This window comes from Anser anser, assembly GCF_964211835.1.
Source record: "Anser anser genome assembly, chromosome: 3".
Classification (NCBI taxonomy): Eukaryota; Metazoa; Chordata; class Aves; order Anseriformes; family Anatidae; genus Anser; species Anser anser.
In genome coordinates this window covers 85993272-86012736 of record NC_139722.1, presented here as the reverse complement: position 1 = coordinate 86012736, position 19465 = coordinate 85993272, and the positions used below count along the sequence as shown (strand labels likewise).

The window sequence follows — 19465 nt, the reverse complement described above, 5'->3', positions numbered from 1 at the left end:
GGGTTAGTTCTAATTGCACCTTGTTTCCCCAAACACCGCACTAAAAATACGCCCTGTGGAGACAGAATGTGCTGCTTGGTCATTCACACAAGACTTGGGCACTCGAGCAAACTTACCTAGTGCTTACAGCAGGAATTAAGACATCACAGTCGTGTGCTTTAGAACTGAGATGGTAAATACAAGGAAGGGAGAACATTACAAAGCAGCTGACTTAGCTTCTTCTAAACTTTTGCCTTCACAGATGCCACAGATTTCTGAGTAGAATCCTCCTTCACACAGCCTACTACTTCCCCTTTATCTCTTTGCTCCTGCAGATTACTCCTTTCCAGAAATGTTGCATTACAAAAGAAAAGTATTCTTAAGAAGATTTGAAATGCCAACATCCTTATTTATATTCATTGCATATTCAAGTCCTACCTGATACAAAGTCCATCACAAACCAGAGCACAGCCACTAACCACACAGGAACTGAAAACCACTGTCCTTCCCATCACACCAGTCATCACTAAAGTTGCTTGAATCTCTTCCTGGATGACAAAGTACCAGACACCAGGAGAAACAGCATTTTGCAGGATGAACCGTTACGTTCACTGTGAGGAGGACTTCTTTACGCCTTGAAGATGTACGTGAAATATTACAAGAGCAGAACCAAGAGGCCAGGTTTTATCCCTAGCACAATAAGGCCACATCTCATACAATTTTCAGCCTGATCAGAGTACCAGCCTCTTTGAAGGTACAGAGCTGATCTATTTCTGTTGTGCCTTTTTCTTGTGCAACTTTCTTTTTAACAGAAAATGAACCCAAAGCATGTTTCTGACAGCTTTATCAGCTCTACAGCAACTTTCAGGAACCAGAGAGAAGAATGCTGGCAAACATGAGGGATTCATAAACATGGGGTTAGCAGCAAGATTCAGCCTTTAAAAATGAAAATTTTCAGGCTATTGGTGATATACTATAGCACTTTGCACAGATTTCAGATGCAGTACATACTTTCTCATACAACAAAGCAAGATCAGCAGCTAATGATCCAATGACTACCAAAAATAAAAACACCTGAAAATGCAAAGAAAAACAAAAAATAAGAATTCATTCTACCAAATATACCTTCTCACCTTTTGAGGATGCATGCAAACTACTTGAATTAGTAGGGCTGTGAGGGAGGTAGTGAGATTAAAATAGATTAGCTTCTTCAATTTGAAGAAAGATACTGAGGGGTGCAAGTCTTACAGCTTGCCTCTAATCTTCTGTGGAAGTTAAAATACCATATTCAAATACCATAAAGCACAGCTTCTCCAGAAAACATTCTGCCATTGCGACTGTGCTAGATGTCCTACATTTGAATACACAGCAACTGGACTGTCAGTCCACTTGCTTAGGTGGCTAGAAGAGCACACCTATTTCGTGCAGTCTCCATGTATACTTCCTTTCAACAGCAAAAACGCCACATTTCCCTACAACCATCAGTTTGTACTTCAAGCCAAAACCCATTGTAAATAGCTCAAACCCAGAGGCAAATACTGACACTGAATTTGAAATCTGTTAACTAAGGTCTTGCCATGAGCCCATTCATCTTACAGGATCAAGAGACACTGCTTACCAGTTTCTCTGTGGGTGGCTGTGAAACAGTATAGGACAGTGATAAAACAAGTTATTGTTGTTCCTCAGGCTTATTTCTGCCATGGTTTCAAGAGCAGAAAGCAACCATCTTCTTGGACTCTTCATTAGAAGAGAGCTGACACATGTCACACTTCAAATCCTACAGGGCTTTTCCTTCTACCTACAATAAAGATAAGAAGAATCCCATGAGATGCTGTAAAATGAGGACAGAACTTTCTCCCCGTCTCTGGTTAACTTAGATTAGACACGTTCCTTTGCAGTTTAACCCCTGTGAGCTGCCCTGTATCATGCTGGGAGATCAGGTTCAAAACTGAGGGCTGAGGATCCTATAAAAACAGCTCAGAGACCAAAAGCAACGACAACAGCCATTCAAGGACGTCCCTGTGAATGTTGGTGGTGTTTTCTCCTTCTGAAGCCTCAGTTGCTGCAGAGGTAACGTACCAGGGAAACCCCAGACTGAGAACACCCAGTTACTATCCTGAACAGCGATAAACCCCAGGGACCTTCCCCAGTACTTCTGATGGAGCAGGGACTAATTCCAAAACAACCACCACGCTTGGACACTGTGTAAGCAAACATTCCATCAGTACCAGGCTCCATTTGGAGGGAGAGGTCCTAAGAAAAGGACTTGCCCAACAACACACTGACACATAAAACACCCCAGTTAAATCTGTCTAATCCATGCACTCCCCCAAACACCTCCCAGGGAGGCTGCTGATTTTAGGCTTAGGCTCTGCATTTAAAGAAATTACAGCTCAAAAAAAAATAGTCTACTGTTACTTTGTAACTCAAGGGCCAGCTTAACAGATCAGAATCATTTTTATATTAAAAAAAAATTTGCACATTTAGCCTGGCAACCAGGATATTAAGTTTCACTGCTGTGGGATTTCAAACGACTGAATGCAAGTCTCCCAAATCAGGCAATATAGGAGATTATGGGCCCCATCAAAGCCAAGAATTTAACACCTCCAATTCCAGCCTAAAGTATCAAAAGGGCACTGGAAGACAGCATGCTTACTGAGCAACGCATTTTCTTACTCAGCACACTAGGTCACTCTTAACAAGTAAAAGATGAAGCAGAACAGACATAATCAGGATGGCATCTTGCCTTTTAAAATATGCAAAATGGTAATAGCACTGGAAGAACAGTGTGGCAAATCCTCATACGAAATCATTAACTGGACTTCAGTAATAGGCAGCTGCCTTGCTTAATGACCTCTTTAATACAAATCATATTTCTTGTCAAGAAGGTTTGATTTTGTTTATTCATTTAAATCATAAATCAAAGAGCAAATGAGGTGACAGCAGCTCTGGAGATGTTGTGGCCTCTTGCTCCAGCCTCTCTCTCAGCTCCCACTTTGGAATACAAAAGCTCATGAGAGTAGTTTGTGTTCCAGTTAAATATCAACTGTAATTATTCAAGACAATGTTCTGGGAAGTTAGCACAACATGAAACTTCTCCAGTTATCTTTTTTATTTATTTTCTGTTCATAGTTCCTGTGTTAGAGCCATGAATATCAAAGATGTGGTAAAATCTCTTGGGGAGTCCATCAGCACAAGATCTGGGGTTTTACATCATTTCCCAATCCCAAACCTTCCTTAAAGAGTTGACACCTGAGCTGATGTAAACACATTTAGAGGGCAGATATCTCTTACTTATTATCTCTTAAGACCAGACAGAAACAAGATATACAAGGATATGCAGAGATACACACAAGATCACTCCCCGCGTTTGCAGATAAAATTCCAGAATAGTAACACCACAGCTAAATTCGGCCCACAGTCTCCACATACAGTTATGAATCTTTTTTCCACTATTATCCCTTTCAAGGCTTTATTTTATTGCTGGTATTCAGGCTTGTAAATCAGTCCAGAATAAGTCTTGTGGGTGGGGAGAAGTGATCAACACAAAACAAAATGTTCATCTTGCCTTCAGAGCTACCTGCAGAGGGAAGGGGTTGTTGCTGGCCATGCAGGTATTTCACTGAGCTGAAGAAATCCTCTGCAAGCGTCTGACTTAACAACCTGCCTCACCTTGCCGCTTCAAAGGAACTTATTTGGCACACCATAAAATGTTGATTTTCCAGGTGTTTCCTTAGAGGGAAGACATGACTGCTCTTAAAAGAGGGGAAAAAAAATCTCAGGCTCTAAATTGTAACATTTCTTTTTTTTTTTTTTAAAGCAAGCAAGGGGTGAGAGTGAGTGTCACCTACAATTAGGCAAAGCCATAGTCACAGATGGCTGTCCTCCACCATACTAAAACCCTAACAGTCATACCAAGTAATAAATGATAGAGTCTTATGGACTCAGAAACCTGTAATGAAACAGAAGCACGCTGCCTTTTTTCTCTCACAGCCTCAAGGATTAGAGAGGATTCCTAACAAATCTGGCCTTACGCTCTCAGCTGTGCTTCCTTGTTCTCCTGTGATGGCATACCGGGCTCAAGAAGCACATGGATACAAGATGAGCCTTCCCCATACAACTCCACCCAGAAGCAAAGAGTGTTTTATGCCCTTGCTGCCTCCCGAGCAGATGGCAACTGCCGGCTGGCAGAGGTGTGCTGGCTGAAGGACAGCTTGAGCTTCATCCCTCCGTCCCATCTCCCTGCCCCAGCTGGAAAGAAGCACGTGCTTCAAAAGCACCTTGAAAATAAACAGGTTTCAAACAAATCTCTCCCAAGAGTACTTTGCTGTCCATAATCTCCCATTCCACTAACATGCTTCATGTCAAGCGTCTTCCAAGGGAGAATTGTCTGCAGAAGCAGCTCAGGTGGACTTCCAGCTGTGGGTGCTTAGCAGGTGTACGTCAGCATGGGTCCTTTGGGACTGCGTTTGGAAAAAGAAGCCATGTCCAATTTCTACTGTTATTCCTTCTTTCAAAAGAAGTAATCCCTCCTCAAAATGCTGCTCTTTACAATTTAAGGCTGACGTAGCGGGAGGAAGCACACACAAGAATTAAGTTGGAGAGAAGACAAAAGTACACAGGAGGGAGAGAGGGAAGAAGAGTGAAATAGCATGAGAATCAGCTACTTGATTATGCTTCTGGAGAAACTGCCCTAGTAAGCACAACAACGCAACGCTACCTATTTGTATCTTATCACGTCCATGTCAGCATTGCCTAATTTATTGTGTATTTGAATAGCCATATTTCTATTAGTCTCTGCTCCATACTATCAACGTTGCTTACAAAATGCAAGCTGTTGCATTTCTTCCATGCATCAGCACCACCAATAGCCAGAAAAGAGAAAAAATCTGATTCTGGAGCAAGCAGGGAGACTACCAACTGACACAGCAGTACACAGACAGCTTGAGTTCATTTTATTGCTGTTCAAGACAAAACCACAAACCTGGTTTTGTTATTCAACTGGACTACATGGCAGGGAAGTCACTAAGGAAATACAACTAAACACTACAAGACATTATCTTATCCTACTGAGTTTTTCCAGAAGGAACTGAAGTGAATTGTACTTGCAAAGAGCACAAGCACTACAATCTGGAAAAGGCTTCAGGACCGGAGGACCCACACCTGTTTACCTTGCACAGCACAGCAGACAGACATTTTGGATGCCTGTGCAAAGCAGAATCAGGCCTTGAAGGAAATACCAGTATTGTCAGAAGTCAGACATCGGAGAGAGGGAAGGGAAGAGGGAATTTAATCTCACTTCCACCCAGGCTTCTACGCATTAGAGTATAGCCCAAATGCTGCACATGCATAATGGCTCAGATGATCACAGGGGACCTGGCAGGGAGAAGGGGGACAAAGACCTAGCCCTCACAAGCTGGCCTTCTTCCACCAATCACAAAACAATGACATTAATGAAAAATACAACAGCTGAAGTTCTTTATTTATCCTTAGAAGAGCTTTCCATAGTCTCCAAGCCATTCCTTTTCCATTCTGCTTAGTTACCATGATTCCCCTAAATTCAATAGAAACACCCAGTAGGTGCTCTCTCAAGTAAGTCCCAGGCAGACTTTTTTCTATAAACTCTTGAGGGGAACTGGAAGACTGATTTTTGGGTCAAGACACCACAGGTAAAGAGCCTGTTCTCTGCATCTAGCTCCTGGGCAACCTAGATGTGCAAAGGGAAACAGCCTTCAAAAACCTGGCCCTGCATTTCTTCAGCACTCAAAACCCTCCATAATCCCTGAGGCATGAGCTCCACAACTCCTGCCTGACTTTAAGGATATAGAGGGACTCCGGTGTTGGTTTGTTTTGTTTTTTTCCTCTCCTACTGAGCTGAACAAACTGTTCGGTATAACCCCTCTCCAGAGGTTCCTTGCTGGTGGTCATTATCATCTTTTAACATTGTACTGAGCCTTTGGTGTCCCCAGGCAACTGCAAAGTCACGTTAGCTTCATTTTATATATTGAGCGCTGAGGCAAAGATGCTTACCTCGACACAAGCAGGGAGTCTGACAGAGGCAGCCAAGGCACAACACAAATCTCTTGACACCTACCCACACGCTGCTCCTTTCCATAATCACAAACTAATCCTTCTTCATTACAGAGCCATGGAGAAAACAAAATGCCACAACACATCTAAACCTCTATCGAGAGAGAGGACAAAGACCCCTGTGGTTTACTGTAGAATAGCAATTATTCCTACTTTCCATGGTCCACTTGCAAGAAACCACTTCTGCAGCCAATTTAATGTCTCAAATTTACCTCTGCATTTAATCAATCACAAAAGACCACATCATGCTGGGACAATCAGATGATGTTATCACTGCTAATGAGCACTAAGGAACAGAACACAGTTTTAAGTAGGTATAAATGAAAGCACTAGAAACTGTGTGTGTTCACTTAGCAGCGATGAACAGTTGCATAGCCTTCCCTCAGAGGCAGGCACCCGTGTCCAGGAATGACAACACTGATATCAGCAGGTCCTCTGAACATCAGGATCTCCTGGAGTCAGCTCAGCCATCCCTCCAAATTAGGAGAAGCATCACTGCTGCCAGTGCAGGCACACTGTTTTAAAACCTATATAAGCAAAATCAAAACGTGGCTACTAGGGCTGCCCCAGAATAAAAGTTCAGTGAGAGGACAGGGGAAGGCAGGAAGCTACACGGCTCTAACCCTGCCACTTTTCCAACACTGCCCAAGGAAGTACATGCTCAGCAACGGGTAACAGAACGGTGTCACGCAGCATCCCCTTCACTGCATCCAGAATCAGCGGCAGAGAGCCCCAAAGCCACCACCGATCTGCCTTCACCACAGTAGATTTGTGTCTGTAGTACAAGTGGAGTCATTCCCCAGCCACAAAACTGAAGGATGGCCAATGCATCCTACGGTATTCTCCCATGTAACCCATAGGTAACCATGCCCTTCTCACATGAGGCAGTGCACAAGGGACCTTTCCGCTGAAAACTCATCCTTGGAGCAGAAAGCAAGGACAAGTGTGGTCCTCTTTCTAACAAAAGGAAACCGCAACACAGAGATCACAGAATCATTCAGGTTGGAAAAGACCTCTAAGACCATCTGGTCCAACCTTTAATGTAGCACTGCCAAGTCCAACGCTAAACCATGTCACTAAGTTCCATATCTACACGGTTTTTGAAGACCTCCAGGGATGAAGCAATCTAATTACAATCCATAGAGATCCTTTGGAAGATCATAAAGCTGAAAACTGATTTCCTTTGTCCCTTCTAATAGCTTAAATTAAAAGCCCCGAGTGGCAGTTTTCAAGGAGGGGAGGAAAAATAAATGAAAATAAACAAAAGAAGAAAGAAAAAGAGACATGATGTCTGTGTCAATTAATGACTATTATGTTTCTTTCTGAAGCTACCAGAAGGAAAATCTTGCTTATAAGAATCTATGCTGTCTACATCCTTCTCACTCTAAAAGGCAATGCACTTTCTTAATATATGAAAATGTCCTCTCTCCTCCTACGATCTCACAGACCGAAGGGAAATGCATCATTTAATGCAAATCTTGAGAAGGAAACACAAACAGTCCCCATGGAGAGATAACCTCTTCTTCTATCTGCATCTGTCAAGTTGAACTCATGACAGAATTATGACCCCAAAATAACATTTTAATAAGTGTTTACATGCTACTGCTCCCCAAAGACTAAGCTGATAAAATTCTTCCTCAGAACTAATTACGCTTCAAGACAAGGCTGCCCTCGGTGGATGCAGCAGTGAAACAGGACAGAGCTGGAGCTTTAGCAAGTGCGGGGCTCCTCCTTGTGGATGTCTCTGCAAAATCGTGCGTTCTGCACGGATTTCCATGAAAAGACGAAAGCGAAATCGTGCGTCGACGTGCCTGGAATTTCCACTGCCTACATTAGTTACACTACAAAGATGCAAATTGCAGAATGTCTCCCCTCCTTCTCTGTGGAGCTGAGGATCAGAGCACTGGAAAGGTGCAGCCATTTGACATTATCATCTTGTGTTACACAGACCGTGGACAAGACCATACCTTGTCTTCTCAGGTGTAGAAGTGAAAAGGGGAAACATGTGGAGGGCTGCCGCACATACCTGAAGATCTGTGTAGGAGATACAATAGTCTTGGCACTCTTTATTTCATCCTGCAACTTTCAGACCAGTTTCTGTCTGCAGAAACCAGACCACAGGAGCAGCATGAAAATGAAAGGAGATTTTAAATCTTCTCCTTTTAACATCAATTTCTAAAATAATAATAGTAATAATTCTACTGCTGGCAGAACTTTTCAGCTTGGCAGAGATGTGATGAGAGATTAAGTCCAGTAAGAGAATCAAGATATAGGTAGCATTCAGTTTCTGAAATCCCCATATCTAGAGTCAGCAGATAGTACTATTATTAAACATTCCCACAGCAACCCTGCAAACCACAAGTGTCTCAAGCACAGCATCTCTTTGAGCTATCCAGCATGCAATCCCTTCCAAAGTAGACTCATACAGAGCCACAGTACAGTCCGCAGTTGCATGATAATTCGCTAGAACACCAAATATTTCAGTTTCATATGTTTGAGGAATGAAAAGGGGTGACAAGATCAGTCCTCAACACTCGACCAGGCCATATAACCTACTGAAGAAGAACATCAGTAAGGTTTCTCTGGCCTGCACTGTGTCTCAGAAGTTCATTTAGACCTCCCTGCTTCAGCAGGGAATAACATTTTCTAGCCAGATTGTATGCCTAATTCATATCCAATTTGCTCTTTTACTAAAATGACCCTTTAGCTTCTCTCTTCCCTTCTCCCCCTGCCCACTGTCTCCCTAAACGCTCTGTTTCATTTTTCTGGTTAAACAAGAAAAGTTGTCTTAGTCTCTTCTTGTACGTCCTGGGGCTGTATTAACACCTGGTTTAGCCCAAGTTAAACTTATTTAAAGACGGGGTGGCCAGAAGTATATACAGCATCAGAGATGACCATCCACAGAGCATTAACCCTCTTCTGTCTCTAGTAGAAATACCTTATCAGAAATATCCTACGCTTACTTTTGACACCAGGATCTCGTGGTTACTTATATCCTGATGTATATACATGGTCTTCTCCCTGTCCATAATTTCGAGCTTGCAAAAGAAATTCTTGTGTGATATGGTGTATCTGGAACAAATGGCTCCATGTCTTTGGAGTCACTGTCCTCATGAAATTTACTGAAATCACTATTTTACAATGTTCATTTGCTACTGGTGAGCCTTCAACCTTCATACTGTATTTAAAGGAATATCTTTCTTTAACCCACAAATGATTAATCTTGTTTTGATCTGTTATAATTAAGAAATCTATCCCTCTACTACTATATTTTTACACGTCAAAGAGATTCTGCGTCCTCATCTCTGGAAACAGCCAAGGCAGGAGCTGAAGATAACCACTACCCTGAGAAACATCAGGGAGGGAGAAACTCAGGGAGGGACTTTTGGCCCCAGTAAGTTCCCTTTTGGCACAACCTGTGATGCTCAGGAACCTCTGAACCAAAGCTCCCAGAACTCCACGACAAAGATCTCGGTGCACACTCGGTCTCTAATCCCTCCAACCCACACCTTCCAGGGAATCCACATCACTCTGCTTTTGGCACAAGGCTTGTTTACTCTGACGCTTAGAATAAGTACATTGCATTATCACATAAGAGTTTGTGTCTAAAGCATGCAATGCTCAGGTTCAGTTTGTTTACTTGTACAGAACCTAGAAAGCACTCTGCACTAAAAAGGTCACATAAAAAAAAATCACACTTTGTTCTACCACCAGAGTGGACAAAACTGCGGCAGTGCATAAGGAAACTGTCTCGAACCGAGCTTAGGGCTGTCAGGTGTCATTACAACTTCAAACGCATATTTTAACTACAAAACAAAGCAGGAATAGTCTTACTTAACTAGAAATCTAAAAGGATCTTTATTCAAAACGCAGACCATTGCCTGAGGAGCAGTAAGTACAGCAGAACTTGTCACTGATTTTTGTTGGTGCAGAACGGCCCGTCCTTAAACTAACCGAGAAAGCCCAACAGGAGGTCCCTAAACAGTTACCCAATTTCTGCGATCGGCTGTGTAAGCTGCAGCAGGCTGATGGAAATCTTCCACCCTGGCTGAATAACCTGAGTGAAAGAGACCGTTTCATCCGCTGATGATAGCAACAAGGAAAACAATTACGTTTGAAACGAGATGGTACGGTGCCTTTCAGCTATGTAACGTTGCCATCTAGTGATCACCTTGAGATATAACGCACGAGGGCACCCACCTGGTCCTGTTCAAGCCTCCTGGCCCCGTTCGGATTCACCTGCCAACCTCACACCCGCAACCCTGCCCCGGCTGACAAAAGTCAAATCAATTTGTACCAGGCAGCGCTGGAGGGATACCTCTTCTGCGTCTGCCATATATATATGTTCAGAGCAAATAGATACGAGCCAAGTGCTGGCTCCCAGTCTGCTGATGTAAACAGACTTGGATTATTCTACTTAAGTTAATGGTGTTCTGTAAAGAGAGGGATAACAGGCAACATTACCTGGAAGTCAAAAGTGAAACTATCAGAAAACTGAAGATTTTCAAACACTCCTTCCATATTCAGATTTGAAAACTCAGCAAATAATCGTTTCTAATCATTAATAACTTTGGCTAAAGAGCATTTTTCCGTGACCAGAATAATACAGATACCTGAGACATGGGGGCAGAGATGACAATGAGCATCAATCCCCCCACACACACAAAAAAAAAAAAAGTGGAGAAAAAATAGCCAGGGAAAAGCTTTTAAGTATAAAAGCACACCAGAATCCACTCATCGCAGAGAGCTTGGAAATATCCAGCAGTGCCAGCACTGGGAAGCCTGAGTGGCAATATTTGTGCAGTACTGGCTGTGTACCCAAGTCGCAGGATATCTTGAGGCATATAATGACAATATTTACCCTGCAAGTCTGACTGCGTCTGACTCAGATGGTGGGAGTTTGGGAGACCCCAGATGGGCCTCTCCAAAAATTTACTGCTAATCTAAACCTCTGCCGTGCCTAGGCAGACAGCAAGCACGAGTAGCTTCACAGGGAGAAAATAAGAGGAGTCACTGACCTGCGTACTGCCCCTCTGCCAAACCCTAGGTTGCTGGCATACAGCAGTTTCTTTAAAGGAGGAAAGAAAAAAAAATTACACTTCTCTCAAAACCGATTTACCATCAGAAGTAAAAGTCAGTTTCAGAGATGCATGAGGGCTAGAAAATATTAATCCCTGCAGAAAATTCTTCGTAGGGGTTGTTATCCTGGTGATTCTTTTCCACTTGCTACATACCACTAAACACTGCCAAAAGATGCCAGATTCTACTTTGTGCTTTAGGTGTACCAAGGTTTTGGAAGATCTCACCAAGAGTCAAACAAATTTCTGGAATTTCATAATTGGCTTTAATGGCAGCAGAATATGGCCAGCGCACTGTTGCTCTGCAAGTCCACCAAAGTAATATACTGCCTTAACTAAAATGTTGAATAGAACTGAGGGAAGACCACATTGAGTGGAAGCCACCACAAAGCACTGCTGAAGATGTAATGTAATTCAAAAATTCAAGTGAGAGAAAGCTAGGTAGTAAGGTTTTACTCCTGACCATTAGACATGGCTCAAAATATATGGGAAGTCAGAACTAAAAAGGCCAAATCACCAACAGAACCGGTAGCATCAAGCGTGAGCCATCAAAATGAAAAGCCTCAAAAACAAAGGCAGCAAGTGAGAGTAATATTACAATAATATAGATGAAACAATGAAAAGTTGTTTACCTGATGTCTTGTTATTCTTGACTATTTGACAAGGCAATTACTGTCAGCATTTAGCACTCTCCCATGTCTCCCAGGCGATGAGGTCTAATTTTTCATCCTTTTGAGGAAGCTCATCACACCAATATGTCAAGAATAACTAATGAGCTTTTTGTAAGCGCTCGGCGGAAAATCCATTTAGAGGGTCAGTTATGTGTGCATACAGCTCCTTCCATGCAAGCTTCTAATTTGCTATCCTTCCTCCCCATAATTTGAGCACTTCAGCGAGAGCATAAGTGTTCTTCAGAAATAAATACAGAGCAAAAGTAAAATAAAAATAAAAATCTGCAGAAGGAAAATGATCATCTGTCTGCCTTTTCAACAAAGAAGTACTGAAAAACCTATAATTATCACCTGAGAAGACTCACGAAGTCAAGTACTCTGAAGATAGCACCGCAACAGCTGGGGATACTTAGGTTACTCTCTCCCTCCACTGTAAATATAAAAAACTACTTGAGAATAATTTTAACCAAACACTGTCTATGAGCTGGTGAGAGTGTACTGTCTATTTCACTGATCTGAAGAAAGAAGTTAATTTAGAACCAAACTTCATACCCCTTCCTTTTGGTTTTCTGCTCCACTGAATACTGTTTTATTGGTAGCATTTGAGTTCAGCTTTCTTGTGCATTTTGGTACCGTAAGAGACAGCTTCAGAACATTAGCAAGTGCTATTGGCTAAGGGCTTAATCCAAAATATACAACAAAGATTGACTATATTGTTTATGGCTTACTGTTTCTGAACACAGAAAGTAGAATTGGTTTTCAACTGCACTTTACTCACAATTTACTACCTTTTTAGTTCTTGTAGCTGAGTGGACTCTTTCTTTTAAGCTGATTTTTCAGACAAACCAAGTCCATATTTTGGTTTCAACACTGAATAAACTGCAACTAGAAGACAAAGAGAACCAAGCCTGCCTCCTCCCAGCTACCTATCTTACCACTAGACCACAATCAAACACTCTCAGGACAGAACTTCAATATACCACATTCGGTAGCAATATTACCCTCCTCTAATCTCTGAGTAAAAAGAACTCAATGACATAAAATTGCATTTTGTAGGGTAACTGCTACCACAGGCCCACTCCCTGAGCACTTAACAGAATCAAGCAGCCCGCAAGCCAGAGGCAGAACAACTTGATTTCTGAGCCTGAAAAGGGTTCAGACATTATTTAAAAGCCAAGTTGCTTCACTTGTCAAGGCAAGGATAATTCCTGGCATGTGCAGAGGGACAGTGCTAACACTTGGGAAACTTCAGTCAAGCAGGAATGCCCCTGTGCAGGTTAGGAGCCTCAAGGGTTTAAGCACTAGTTATACAAGTGTTTTGGGGTCATAATTTGAGATTGAAGGACCTGAATTTATCCCAAGTGCAACCTCAAGCACAAAATCTGACGTACACCTGGCCTTGACCCTACTGTGTCTCCATACAAAGAGCCTTGAGCTGTAAGGGAGGTTCCTAAACCCATGGGACCACTAACACAGTAACTATGGTCAAGAGTTGCAGTTGGATCACTCAGAGCAAGATGGAACTGGAACAACCCTCCAGCAACAGGAAAACAAAACAAGTCACATGCAGAAGTTATTAATCTACAGCTAAGTCTGCAAAACTGCATGCCTCAAAATTATTTCTCCTGCTTTAACAAGCCTGCTATGGAGATAGATTGATATAGAACCTCTGAGCCATCTTACTCTGTATCCGTGGCAGTGTTTTGCAGATTTTAATGGCCATCCTACAATACCTTTTTCTTTCTGTTGTTGGCTCTGCTCAATACTTCACAACCATTTTTGTTCTGTCTCCCCAGAGAGTTAAAAGGATTTAGTCTTTAACTCGGGAGAGAAATTAAACCTCTAATTAGACCAGGTGTGTCTAGAATTGCATCCCCAGGAAACCTAAATAATTCTACTTACATTTTAGAAATTTATAAGTCATTAGAATGCAAAGCCTGTAAATAGCAATCAGTCAGAAGCTTGAAAGTGCGCTGAAACGCCAGGAATGAATGCATGCTTCCCACGCTGAAAACATCCCACAAAGCATTAAATTCCTGATCCAAAGCTCAGTGGAATTAGTGAAAAGAGACCCATAGGGTTTTGGATCAAACCTGAAACCCTGCAGGCATACAGTGTTTAACAAGACAGAGCTGCCCTGGCTTGACAGAAGCAGCTCAGGAGCCACAGATTAGCTTACCCAATGAGTTAGATGAGCTTCCAGAAGCCTATGTAGAGGCTTTGCCTAGAGGATAAAAGCTTGAATAAAGCTAGACCTGTTGGGCTAAGTGCCTCTGAACAAGAAACAGTCCGCCTGCAGCTCAGAGAAAATTAAAGTGCAAAAGAAGAAACAATTTGCTTAAGGTCATATAACAAAGTCAGAATTACTATATACGTTGTTCAAATCCACTTCTCTTGGCTCATCTCCTAACCCAGACCATCTGCCTCCTGTACTGGAACTCTTTGCACTTAACCCAGGTCTATAGCTAGCACTAGTGCAGGGAAAGCAGGCCTTCCTGAGATAAATAGACATTAAACTTGCTGTTTGCAAGGAAGAGAAGGCAAGCCTGGTAGCTCTCCTGAGCAGGTGTATCTGTGAAGAGAGGCTACCCACACGCAAGTCAAAAAGCCCTCCAAAGGCAGCACCACCTGTATCCTAGAGGGTATCCTCTGCTATTAGTTGGATCGCTTGGTTGTCCAAGGGGAAAAAAAAAGCAAATGGCAATTACGGTTTACCCATGCTAATTTGCAAGGATGAAACCTGCTCACATTGATCTGTTAAGCATCCACCAATTTTCTCAATCATGGAACAAATGCTGGCATGTCAGTAATTATAATTAAAAAAAAAAAAAGCCTTTTGAGGCATTCATCAACCTGAACATCTGCTGGGGAATTCAGAAGAGTAACAGCCCATATTAAGGTTACTATACCAAAGGTTTAAAAGGGATGCAATGTCTCTGCCGTCTGTGAGATCTACTGAAAGTTATACATGAAGCATAATTACACACAATATACACCTCCAAAAGGAAATGAACTTTTCTAATGTTGGCTGAGAGCGTGCGTAACTTTCCCTAGGACCTGCCTCTGCTCAGTTTCTTCATAAACCTTCTCCATGGGCAAATTAGCCATAACAGCTTGCAGGCATCTCAAAACATCAAAGCGAAGAAATAATAAAGAAAGGTGACTCAGAATCACATGGTAGCTATGGACAAAGTACATGTGACTTATATTAACCAAAAGAATAAAGACTCAAGTAAAATGAAACTTAGATCCTAGCATTTTAGATAGATTTTAACACACTGGAGAAAAAAGACTGTTAAAAGACAGTTTTCAGAGTCTACTTCATATTTTGCTACTAATTTAAACAAAAGCAAAATAAATGTCTTACTAAAGACAGATTCGACATCTGAAATCTGTAGTAGCCCTCAGCACTTCTTGATGCAATATTCCCAAGGAGACCCACCTAACTTTAGCTGGTGGATCCTACTTCATCAATTTACCTTTATTTTTTTATTGAACTCAGCATCAAGTGCAAGGCTGTGGCCATGATACAATGCTAAAGTTTCTTTCTGAGAAAAGAGCAGTGACTTCAATTTGATGAAGGGTTGCTATAAAAACTACTCAAAGCAGATATTTTCATTACCATCCATCAACTTCCATTTTAACCACAGACATCAGTGCAGTGGAAGTATAGCATCTAGTCCATCTTTCTCGTTTATTACTCACAAGAGGGGGGAACCAATTTACCCAAAAAGTTGACTTCTTAAACTTTTTATAAGATAAAGTAAGACACTGGCCTTGACATAACTTGGAAAGGAAAAGAAAAGTCATTGGATACAAGTTCAGATAATGTCACTTTTTGTATGACATGAAGTCATAGATCTCACACACAACAGGGAATTTAACAGATATTTTATATATACCCCCTTTTATCTTCATATCTCCTTAGGATATATAGATATACATAGATGTGTGTGAAACTCCTGCTTTCTAGCAAGAATCCAGCTAGAATATTCTACTGCAATTACAAGTACACAAATTTGGAAAGTTAAGATAGCTGCAAATACAGGCATATCATTTTCATTTGCAAAAGACATTACCTGGGATCTCTGCAGAGGCCTAAGACTGCCTTTTCTTGTTTTGTCTCAAAAATAACGTAGTGGGAGGTTATGGAACTGGCCCTGAATCTGTCACACTCCACCCCAGTGGCCTGCTAAAGTCCTAGTGCAGGACAGCTGGCTGAATAAGCACCACTGATATCTCTCATGATCTAAACCAAAAGCATTTCCAATACCAGCATTACTTAAAGTTTCTAAATAAAACCACGTAGCTATGAAAAAAAAAATAGATATGGGAGAAAGGAGATCTGTAGTGCATTTTCTGTTGTGGGCATCTTACAATATCAGTATTGAAGATCTAGTCCATTTGCTCTTATTCGGAGAAGATGGCAGAGCTGCAAGGAGTGTCCGCAAGGCAGCAGCATCAGTGAGAGGGGCAGGCACAAATTTTAAGACCTCCAGCAGCGCCACACACTGTATGGTGGCCACAGAATGCTGGCAGAGTGTGAACGCGTCCACAAGAAACGTTCAAGAAAGCACACACAAGAAGCATTACAAGCTACTTGAACCAAGGACACAGCTTGACAAAGTCATGAGGCCAACAACAACGTGACAAGGGCCCACAGGAGGGTTCTGTGGCTCCTCGTGGTAGGGTACCCTGAAAACAAAAACCCATCTTTTATGTTCATGGGTTCTTACAGACTACCTAGAAGTGGTGGACTTCGATATGAATCCCTAATCTTTGAGCAGCTTTGAGGATTTAAGAAGGAAAACATTCCAATTCAGCTTCCTACACCTTTTCGCTGTACCACATATAGAGGTGTCACTCATTTTTTGAGCGGCAGACAACTGTGATAACTCGATCCTGTAATTCACTGATACAGGATACACACCACCCACTTCATCTTGCTCAGCACGACACGTACAGGGAAACAACTCAGATTTTGACAGCCTTTATACTGGCAGCCTTGTACAGCCATGCCATCAAATTAGAGCCCACACTGGAGGTACACAGAGAGGAAAAAGGCAAGGGCTGACCCTGCAACCAAAAGGAAGCTTGCAGCCTGGCATAACCACTCCCAGAGAGCTCACAGTATACCACAAAAAAAAAAATCCATAGAAACATATATTCCTATATTCCACATTTTGTCACAGATGTTTTTAAATACATAACCAAAATACTTTGTATTTTTTAATATATCACGTAGTGCCAGAAGGCAAGAGCACCTCACAAAGCGCTGAGGTATTTAGAAGTTTCAATGAAGACTGGAATTCAGTTACACTCAATTTCAAAAGGTCACCAAGGCTTTTACACTGCACCAGCAAATTAACTGTTCTTGGGATCTTTATCTTGTCTGAAAAAAATATATATCCTTCTATACATGTGTTAAAAACAGCTTTTTGTAATCCTTGACCTTTAGCAGCACACACAAAGGCTGTATACACAAAACCACATTTGAGCCCTGAGCAATAGTTGATCTCTTAAGTCACAGGAACAGCAAATACTTTCACAGACCTACGAAGCACTCACATAAGCAATCCGAAGTGAAGCCCACCTATACTTGCCTTAAGGACAATTTGAACTATACAAACATAACAATATCTGGATTGTTTTAGTGACATAAAACCAATCTTTAGCTATTATGCTGTTAGGAGTTAGACAAACTTCTAATCAGAACAAACTCTCTCCTGCAGGTTCTATAAATCGCCCAAATCTTAGGGTAACCCAATCCCAGGTGTAGTCCTGCAGAGGCAATTCCTATGTTTCTGAAATAGCAAAAGAACAGATATCTTCTGAAGATAAAGAACAGAAATAGAAGCTTCTGTCCCCATGAACATTAAGTCTCACACAGTGTTAGAGCTCCAGGGATGTAAAAAGACAGTTTCTTGATTAGATCTGCAGTCAGATGAGAGTTTGGTCCCAAATTTCAGCCTGAAATATACTATATGCTGTGTAGGGCCTTCAGTAAATAAATAGATAAAATTCAGTACAAGTCAAACTTATTCTATGAGCAGCTAATGCAGATATGAGAATGCAGGGCGTGAGTTTTTGCTTCCCACTGTGGCACATATGTAAGTGCAGAAAGCCTTGCAGAAGGTGGATCTTGGCTTTTCACATAAAAGGCTGGTGGGCAATGTTTTATAATCCAGTAACGGAAGGAGGAATGAATTAACAATCTCCTTTGCCTCTTCTTAGTTACACTGTAGTTTCACCTGAAGGTCTTAGGAGAAAGCTGATACCCCCTGTACCAAACACTCTTCTGCTGTGGATGCACATCAGTCTGTAAACCTTGGATTTACCTCCACCCTCCAGTTACTCCCATTAATGTTCTGCAATGCCCCATATGAAAAATGCTTATGTAAAGATAGACGTTATTTTACTAAATGTCTCCATGTTTATCAGATAAGAGAAACGATCAGTCTAGCAATACCATGCACTGTCAGTTGCTCTTGAGGACCTGGGACCCAAATCTGAAACCTAATGACAAACACACTTCATTAGAGACAGTGTCGTTAAAACTCTACATTTTTCAGGATCTACATTTTTCAGCTGGTCACGCTCGCTAAAACAGGACAGACCAATTCCCAGATATAAATATAGCCACATCTTTGGAAATTCAGCATCCAAACTCCTTTTCTAAATAAGGATCCGGTGCATTACAGTTCAGGTAATGTTAAATCACAGACAGAATATGGTTTTGAAATCTAATGGTGTGACCTCAAATCAGTAATGCCTTGTGTGCAGAACATACAGCATTTTTACATGGTGTTGTGAGACACAAGAGGCCATTCCTGGGCAACAAACTTTTGGCCTTCATCCTGCTCTGCAATGCCACCACTGGGCCAGGAACAGCAGTGACCACTTCCAACCAGGATCACCAGAACAGCTGCAGCCCTCTGTCTGGAACAAGGGAGCCAGAGTAAAGAAGGTGAGAAGGGGAAGAGGCACTCTTATCTTCTAGGAGGGCAGTCCAAACATCAGTCTCCCAGAGGCCTTGGGGGTTAACCCACCTTTGAACCACAAACCCATCTGGAGGGAGTACTTTTATCATAATCTGAGACCAAGGAGAGTGGTGGACGAAGGATAATTGACACCATGCCTAATGGACTAAACACTCTCATGAAAACATAAGTACTCTTATAACACAGGAAACTCCACGCGGTCCACAGAGGACCTTAAACTAAGCCTGCCCTCACACGCTTTTCTGAATAGAGATTGATTTAAACAAGTGTTTAAGTGCTTTTTCTTAAAGCGGGACTTTAGGTACTAGAGAAATCAATAGCAGCATTTATCAGGAGAAAATAAAGATCAGTTACTTTTGATTCAAAACGAACACTGGGGGCAAACTAGAGTTCAGAGTGCTTCCTTTTATGCATGCAGAATTTCAAATGAATCCGCAACAGAAAGTTGTGTAATATAATTAGCTAATTCTTAGTACCAATCTTTCAACACCATTATAAATCTTAAAATCCCCCTACAGCTAAAACATTGTCAAATTTCATTAGTACTAAAGCCAAAAAATCAGTAACCTCAATGCCGGAGATAGACTGTTATTCAGCTGGTCAATAAACAGTAACTACAGCAGTTCCAGCTTTTGTTTGGGGATTA

The 19465-nt window shown here is 41.8% G+C and overlaps 1 protein-coding gene across 3 annotated transcripts in view; it reads right to left on the bottom strand.

The window, feature by feature from the left end:
* LOC310898120 (uncharacterized protein) overlaps positions 1-19465 on the bottom strand; it is a 515041-nt gene that overhangs the window by 495236 nt on the left and 340 nt on the right. For all 3 annotated transcript variants that reach the window (XR_014582974.1, XR_014582975.1, XM_083832600.1), the window contains exon 2: positions 1598-1777. The gene's annotated coding sequence lies outside the window, so the exon portion shown is untranslated. The remainder of the gene's footprint in view (positions 1-1597; positions 1778-19465) is intronic.